At 45.4% G+C, this 9,282-nt stretch overlaps 1 non-coding gene across 1 annotated transcript; it reads right to left on the bottom strand.

Annotated features, from left to right (window-relative positions):
• Positions 1-5,194: 5,194 nt before the first annotated feature.
• Positions 5,195-5,267, bottom strand: TRNAK-UUU (transfer RNA lysine (anticodon UUU)). Its single transcript has one exon. It is a non-coding gene; the product is annotated as a tRNA-Lys (tRNA).
• Between the last annotated feature and the right edge of the window lie 4,015 nt (positions 5,268-9,282).

Here is a 9,282-nt window from a genome sequence, read left to right on the forward strand (position 1 = left end):
TCGGCCACACCTATGACAACACGTTGCAAAAACCTGGCCCTTTGAGGTTGTCAGCTTGAGCGTAGAAGATGCACGAGAGTGGCGAAACGCATTCATTAGTGTTTATTTTGCGATAGCCCACTCAAGCGCTGTGGGGCGGCCTAAATAAAGAAGCAGTAATGAATTTTAAATGCGAAGCATTTCTTAGCGAACTTCGGCAACTTTGAGCGTATCTATCTATCTATCTATCTATCTATCTATCTATCTATCTATCTATCTATCTATCTATCTATCTATCTATCTATCTATCTATCTATCTATCTATCTATCTATCTATCTATCTATCTATCTATCTATCTATCTATCTATCTATCTAAGACATTTAGCTCTTTTGGCCATTTGGATAATCGGATCTATAGCAAACTTGGTATGGCATAACATGACTGTATGGAGAACATATCTGACTTGTCATAACATGAAAATCATGACATGTATATCATCAATGTCATGATATACAATTCGTGGCCTTGCAGCTCTTGCGGTGGTTTCGTTCGCATGACATGGGGCAAAACTGGTATGGAATGACACGATTGTGTCTCAGACACAACCTACAGACCCTAACATGAAAATCACGACATGCGTGTCATGTAACAACATGATTACATGCCACGCTCATGATGCGCTCACGGCCATTTTGCTAGCGTTACATATACCAAACTTGGTACGTGAATGAATGACTAAAGAATGATACTGGTGCAAACATGATAAACATGAGCTGCATGTCATGTAACAACATGACTACATGCTACCCTCATGTTGCGCTCGCGGCCGTTTCGCTAGCTTCACATGTACCAAACTCGGTGTTATGCAACGCGAGCGGATGTCATGGGTAAATGACACATCCAAGCATGATAATCAAGACATGCATATCATGTAAGAACATGACTACATGCCACACTCATGATGCGCTCGTGGCCGTTTCGCTAGCTTCACACATGCCAAATTTGGTATTACGTGACGTCGATGAATGACGAAGGTATGTGATTGGTGCAAACATGATAATCATGAGATGCGTGTCATGTGAGAACATGACTACATGCCACAGTCAACGCGCCAATACATTTCGACGTGACGCGGTGCGCGTTCTCGCCGGCGTTCCTTTTGTCGCATCACGCGTGCGCTGCGACGCAAGGCGCCGGTCGCGCCACATACTCGCAGGCGCGCGTCGTGCTGCGTTGCTTTGAGGCTTGCGCGTTTCAGCGCGTCCGGCGTCCCTTCGTCACGAAAAGAGGAAGTCGCAGTGTTGTCTCGGTAGCGCATCAGCGCGAAATGCACTATGTCGCATTTCGCGCCGGTTGTCGTCGGGCCGTGCCGACGGGCGCTGATCGCACTGGCACTGGTCGCGCCTGGCGTTAGACTACAGAGTGCTCGCGCTTTGCTAACGTAGTGTCGCTGTGCTCAGCGTGCGCGTGTCAACGCTGCATTGGAGTGTATTGAGCCTCTCATGATGAGCTCGCGGCCGTTTTGCTTGCTCCACATATACCAAGTTTGATGTTACATGACGTCAATAGATGATGAAACATATGACTGGTGGAAACATGATAATCCTGACACGCGCGTCATGTAAGAACATGACAACATAGCACGCTCATAGCGGGCTCACGGCCGTTTCGCTAGCTTCACATATACTAAATTTGGTCACGTGACGTGAATAGATGACGAAGGTAAACGGTACATCTAAACGTGATAATCATGACACGGAAGTCATGTACGGCATCATTCACCTCGACCTCGTTGCGTAGTGCTGATTTTAAAGTGACATATCAACCTTTTTCATTCGTGTTTCGCATATCATCGACTCCCGCTGTATGTAGAATCTGCCAATTTTAAGTGTGAATACACTTTATAAGCGACCCCAAACCATCCACCGCCGTCGGCGGCGTCCGCAGTCTTCTCTCTATCTTTAAAAGAAAGAGGACTTGGCGGGCCGCAGCGCGACGCTCTACCGAATAAGCCACGGACGCGACGCTGATATGCCCCTTCGCTCGCTCCTCCGCTCTCCTCGCTCGCTGCAGCTGCGCGCGCACCCCTCTCTCTCGCGCGCCCGCCTTCTCTCTCAGTCTCCCCTCGAGAGCGGGTCGTGCGATGGATGTCCCGGAGACAACGCTACCATCAACAACGAATGCAGTACAACCGAATGCCAGCACTGCACCCGTCGTTGGAGGTGACGCTACCGCGGTGGTTTCGCCGACGTTGGAAGACAAGGCGGCGCTGCGAAGGGCTCGTGAGACCGAACGTAAGCGGGCGAAGCGTGCAGCGGATGCCGAACTGCGTGCTCGCGAGGCCGAGTGCAAGCGGGCGAAGCGTGCAGCGGATGCCGAACTGCGCGTTCGCGAGGCCGAGGACAAGCGGGCGAAGCGTGCAGCGGATGGTGAACTGCGCGCTCGCGAGGCCGAGATGAGGCGTCAGCAACGAGCCGCGAACGCGGCCCAAGAAGCGGAACGACAACGCAAGCGTCAGGCGGAGAAGGGTGATGAAGGCCGGCGTCAAGACGCCGCTCGCAATCGTCAACGGCGAGTGGACGTTCCCGAAGCCATTCGAGCCAGTGATTGTGCCGTGCGGGAGAGGGTGCGAGCCCTGGATTTTGCTCGTCCGGGGCTTGCATGCTATGAGGGGAAGTAAAGTTAAAATCCGTTGATATTCGCCAGTGAGTTAACGTAAACTCCCCCGTGTGATCAAATTGCGATTTCCAGGAACCATTACACCATAAAGGCACCATAGTGTGAATAATAAATATAATATTGTGAATTAATAAATACCCCTCATAGAATCACCCCGTGCATTCGCACCTAACCATGTTCACCCTCGGGGAAATGCTTGGGATTTTTTCATTGTTAGGTTTGTGCAGCCAGCACAGTTGTTTGTCCCCGAAAAACATCCGTATACCAGGAAAGCGCGAATCAATGGCAGAAATTAGGGGGGGGGGGGTCTTCCGTGTTCAGGCTTTGGGGGCCGGCCTTGCAAATGTCCCTTGAAATTTATCTTCCATTTGAATTTGAATTTGAATGATATTTGAATTTCTTGAAATAATAGCGCACTCTTCGTAAAACCAACTCTTAAATCTGATGCTCTGCCTTGTTGAGTAGCAGCTTTCTTAAATGCTCTGTCATTTTTTATCTTGCTCTGTCTTTGTTTACGTGTCACGCTTTACGTTAAAATTAACAGTGATCAACTCAGCCATTCAGCCACCCAAATGAAGTTTTTTCTAGAACGCTACGGCTTACTTCTGTTGTACTGAAATTATTCTTTATGGAGGGCTTTCAAACTCAACATATATTAGAATATCTGATTATGTACCGTTTTATGCATGTTAACTATGTGTTGGAATGCAATCATAATCGAGCTGAAGTTCAACTAAAACTGTACGTTTATGCGTTATCACATAAAATTGCTATTGTATTTACTTCATGACTTAATTCGAATGACATAGCTGTAAATATTCTAAAGCCTACCTAATAGTTTCGTTTAGAGAACAGCTTCACTACGCAACGTGCCACGCTCCCAGTCCAGTCGTAGAGAGAGAGAAAGAGAGAGGGAGAAGAAAAAAATATCAGGAAGCTAGACATGTTACTAGACTAAGTCCATTTTGCTACCTTACCTAGGGGAGAGGGGAATCAGGGATAAAAATAGAGAGAGAGGAGAAGGAGATACACATTGCACATAACACGCACACCGCACGCACAGTTCAGGTTTCACAGGTGGTCGCACAGTGATGTGGCCCTCAAGAATTGTAGAAGGGCTCGTGTAGCTTTCTGGGCTGAAGTATGTGAAGGCCACGCTCCCAAGATGTTCTCAAAGGTAAATGGTCGATCATCCAGCCTCTTTATGGCACACTGAAGAGTCCAGCGATCTTATTTCAAAGTCTGGACAAGGTCACAAGACATGGTCGAGAGTTTCTACACAATAGCAGTTATCACAGTTAGTGGAGTCAGCCATACCATTGCGATAACTATGAATTGGTGAAAGCAACGCCGACCCACAACCGACACAGCATATTAGAGTCCCGTCGCGAAGTCTTTGATGGCAGCTATAATTTCAGTAATGAAGCGAGGTTCTGTGGGCGTCGAGTGTAGTTCAGTGGAAGATTTCCATGCATTAGAGTGGTATTATGCGCGATGTAGCGAAGTTCTTTTGCGGAGTCTACTCCTGACAGGTGTATGAGCAGTTTGGGTACATTGCAGTGAACTATAAAAATATAGTGTCATATACTATGTTCATATAGGGTAAGGGGAGCAGTGCGCGAGCGCCTATCCTACATCCCAGTCGTGTACATACAAACCCCAAGCATGCAATAAAGGCACGTTCTTGGAGGGCAATACGCGAGCGTTGTTAGGCAAGACGAACAACAACAACAACAACACCAACAACAGCAACAATAACAACAACGACGACGACGACAACAACAACAACAACAACAAGAATCACAACAACAACAACAAAAAGTATTGAAACATTCCTCTGTACTACATGAGCTAACGTGTGAAGCAGCGACGACAAATTGACGAAAGACGTTTGAAATGTCTTGCCTAAATTTTGCACTAAAACACACGCACCACCTTTCTTATTTTTTTTTTCGTGATATAGTGTCACCGATTCATAAAGCCCGATGTGCTCAGTCGGTAGAGAATTATGCTTCTAACCAAATGATTCAGTGTCCGAGCCCCTGGTTTGGCTTGGTTAGTATTTTTATATCACTATTTTATTTTCTTATGAACGTGGTATGCCCCTATAGTCGGATGCAGATGTAGACGGATGCGACCGTACAAGTCTGCGCCGATGGGGTGCACAGTCCTGTCCGACGTCATGAACCGGACGGCCGATGGCCCTGCTTTCGGATGCCGGGTACATGCGTGTTACTAGAGTTCTTGTGTACGACTCCTGAAGGTAGCCTAGACAGCAACTCTATGCCGGACTTTTTCAGTGACAATGACGATCACCTGCAATCATTCGCTCATCCTCAGAATATGTACTATCCTTGCGTCCTTGGAAATAGAAAGCAGTCAGTGTAGTCAGGAGTGCGCAGTCATTGGTGCAGACTTTTGTACACCGCCGTTGAGGAGAAAATGCCGTGCGCTTCTAAACCTGTATCCCTGTGCAGGTATATAACACATTTCTGAAAAAATAAAACCGAGATAGCAAAAACTAAACAAAACCGCGCCCAAGCAGGGGCACGAACCCTGAACCGTTAGGTTAAAAGCCTAACTCTCTACCGACTGAGCTACCCGGGCAGCAAGAATCGGCGTCATTATACCTTCAGAAATAGAAAAAGAGAAAAACAGTGAGAGTGAAATCAAGAATAACTGTTCAGTGCTTGCAGTGCGAAATTTTGGCTGGACTTTTCGAACGCCTTGAGTCAATTTGTCGCTGCTGCTTCATACGATACGTACGATCTGTACAGAGTAACACTTCAATCGTTATTATAAATAATAATATACTTGAATACAATTAGCTGGTCATGACCGTTTCTTTTCCTAAAATTGCAGAGCATTATGTTATACTGTATATATTGAAAAGCATATTTATGAAAAAATGGCCCCACAAACAAAATACTGAGGAGGACACGTAAATCACTCAGATAGCGTTCAGCGCCAGTGACAAAAAAAATTTTCAAAGTTATGATTTTGAAATTGTCCTTCCTTATAGTGCTTCCCGGAGGAGAAGGCACAAGACGTATTTATGAAGACGATATTTCCATGCCGGTGCTTCTATAGTGAATAGTTGTGCGTTGACTATATTCTTCTGGGCATAAGCCACTCGCTTTACTTCGGGCTTTCTTTTTCTATGATTTCATTAGCAATTATGTGCTAATTGAACATAAAATACCACTATCGCTTACACGCCCGTATGCTGTGGCGCATAGCGTGACCTACTTCTCATGTGACCTTCGGCAGACCCAACGTGAGGACGAGCCCAAAAGCGCGACGCTGGGGGCGTGCTGCCTTCCTGTGCGCTGATTGTTGGAAGGCTGAGTGATTGGTTCAATTTTGGTCACCGGGTGATGCTGGAAAGGTGAAGGCTGTCGCAGCATTAGAGCACCCCAATTACGACACTCCTCACCGCGTTAGTGTTGCGACAAGTGTTCGCGTAAGTTGAGAAAAATTTTATTTGTGATTTGCTTGAATTATACTAGGTTAGATGACGACGAAGACAGCAGTAGGCGCAACAACAACAACAACAACTTTCCATTAGCTTTCTTTAGAGGCCGCCACTTGACATCAAGATGGCTTCGCCGCCTCAAGGCTACGTTTGTGAAAATGCAGTCTTTACAGGGTTTCAACTGAAAGGGTGTTTTCCGAAAAAATAATCCCCAAAAGAGAGCCAGCATTTAAATGCGGATATTTCTAAGAATTTTGTTCCGCCGCTTTCGCGTGCCTCAAAACTAAGCTGCGCCTAGCGCGCTCAACTGGCACGTGCTCTTTTCGTACTCTTTATTTTAGGACGCACTACAAATAATGACTTCTTGTTCGTAACGACGTATGTTCAAGAAATTTGGGCAGTCATAGTTCATTTTACAGCGAAGCTGTAACGCTTTTTACTTTTCTCTTTTGCGCTGAGAAATATTTATCGCCATTATAAACTGGCGCATGCTGTCTTCTTTCTCTTCACCTTCTTGTTCGCTCCAAGGACACGTGCGCCCATGCAATACTTCGGATGGGTCACATAACGAATGCCGCGTAAGAGAAGGAGAAAGACAGGAAAAGATAAACTTTCAGAGAAAAAAAAATGTTCACAAGATGGGATCAGATCCCGTTCAACGTCGATCCGTAACCCCTCGGCTATCCAGGCACGCTAGCAGAATGTAGCACAGCCTCGTAAACTGCAATATAGCCATATGGTGGGAAAGAGAGGTGAGGGTGAGAAGGAGACAAGTGAGAGAGAAGAGTGTGGCAGAGAGCAAAGCTTGCATGAAAAAACAATATATATATATATATATATATATATATATATATATATATATATATATATATATATATATATATATATATATATATATATATATATATATATATATATATATATATATATATATATATATATAGGAATAAAGGAGCACACTTACGAAAATTTGATAATTGTTTACTCTACGTTTCGGCCGTGGCACGGCCTGTAAATCCTGACGAAGGCCGTGCCACGGCGAAAACGTAGAGTAAACAATTATCATATTTTCGTAAGTGTGCTCCTTTATTCCTAATTATATTTGCACCGGACCCACAGAATTTATTTTTTTGAATCATATATATATATATATATATATATATATATATATATATATATATATATATATATATATATATATATATATATATATATATATATATATATATATATATAAGAAAGAGACGACGAAACTTCCACGGAAGCGTCTTTACTAAACGATTTCAGCTGGTGGACCTGCCTTCGTCAGAGTAATGTGACAAGAGTTCATACATGGCTTTAAAATCGCTGGTTGGCATTACAATACGCATCATAAAATGTGATGTGCTTCAGAAAAAGAAAAAAAAGAAAAAAAGACAAAAAATGGGAAAACCAGAAGGATACACACATACTGAAGACATGGTTAAAGATTCCCTTACATGTACTGTGACGTGATACCATGCTTATACGTAGTTAAACGATGTAAAAGTGCAGTGGTGTAATCACATTGCATGGCAGCATAAGAACAATCTTAGTGATATGTGGGGATTAATCCCCACATTTAAACCTTACCGGGCAACCATTAGTCCTCATAGTTGCACCTTGCCGGACGAACGGTTCGTCCAGTCAAATACTCAAATCGGATGAACTTTTTTGTCCCCAATTCAAACATTGTTTTTTGTTTATTTTCCGCGAGGCGTAATACTTTTTTCGCCTGTTTTTCTGTGCAGTGAGCAACAAATTCTGCAGAAAAGAACACGCGAAAAAGTAGTTAGCCACCTATGTGTAACTGCTTTCACAGTCACGGCAACAACGAAAGACAAAAATGAGACATCGTAATCTTTTATTTTTTTACATACGCATGAAGTTTCCCCATTATTTTAAGTGAATTCATGGTGAAATGTATAAGTCCAGTTTTGTTGTCAAATTTTGTTCACTCCTTGGGGAGCTCCTCCGACGGAAGCAATAGATGACAGGCATTGCAGACGCCAGAGCACGCAGCCTTCTGGCTGTTGTGTTCCCATGGCTGCACGTACAATAATACAGTAAAAATCGTGAGACACACGTGGCAGAAGATGAAGATACACGCATATGACAAGTACGTGCCCGTTATATAAAATCATGCGTGTAAAATATAACACACAAATAACTTTACCTTCACATCTCGCACAGTCCTTCTGAAGCTGCTCTGACAAAAGAGATGGATGTCGGGCATCGCAGACGCCAGCGCTCAGTATTCAGCACGGTGTGTGCCCACGGCTTCACAATAAGTATGTAAAATAGTGAGTCACACGTGACAGAGGATGAGTACAAATGCATATGAGAAATACGTGCAAGGTGAAATGAAAAGATATGAGAGATATGACATGCTAATAATTTCACCGTGATGTCACACATCGTCAAAGACTCATTTTAATCCCGGTAGCGCAACAGCTTAGGAGCGGCGGCCGCAGTCACAACTCCGCAAACCACCGTGCCACTAACAAGTCGGCGAGTCCTAAGCGAGTGACGTCGTTCAGCTCGAGCAAGCGAACGCGATACCAAACACGGCGCTGCACGCGGAGTGTCTTCCGCCAGCGAACTTCGAACGGGAGAGCGAGCGTACGCTTGGCCGCCGGGGCAAACAGCGCCGAGCTAGTTTGGAGCTAGCGCTGAAGAAATCGATGGTAATGCGGCCATTTTCCACAAACTCGAGCGAGTGCAGCGCGCAAACGCGAGTCCGCCGCCGCGGCCAGCGGACGGTGCCGAGCTTCTTGCAGCCGACTGGTGGGAAAGCCAACTGTAATGGCGACCAAGTTTCAGTGAGTTCTGACGCTAGCGAAAGCCCCGCCAGCCCGTGCTGGTGCACTTACAGTGCGCGACATACTACAACCAAGCTCTTTACGAGAACCCGTGACGTGCTTTTGACGACTTCCAACACAGCGGCGAGGTCTCAGCCCAATATCGTATGCCCAGAGCTCATCGCGGTGGCGAAGACGGGCGAGCACTCGATGAGCGAGCGTACGGGAGGCCGACAGCAATGGCGGCCAATTTCCAGGTGGTCGAAAAACACACGCGAACTGCTGACGCCGAAGCTGACCTTCGCGATGTATTTCGTGTGTGCGATAT

Source organism: Rhipicephalus microplus, chromosome X, assembly GCF_043290135.1.
Source record: "Rhipicephalus microplus isolate Deutch F79 chromosome X, USDA_Rmic, whole genome shotgun sequence".
In the NCBI taxonomy this organism is placed as follows: domain Eukaryota; kingdom Metazoa; phylum Arthropoda; class Arachnida; order Ixodida; family Ixodidae; genus Rhipicephalus; species Rhipicephalus microplus.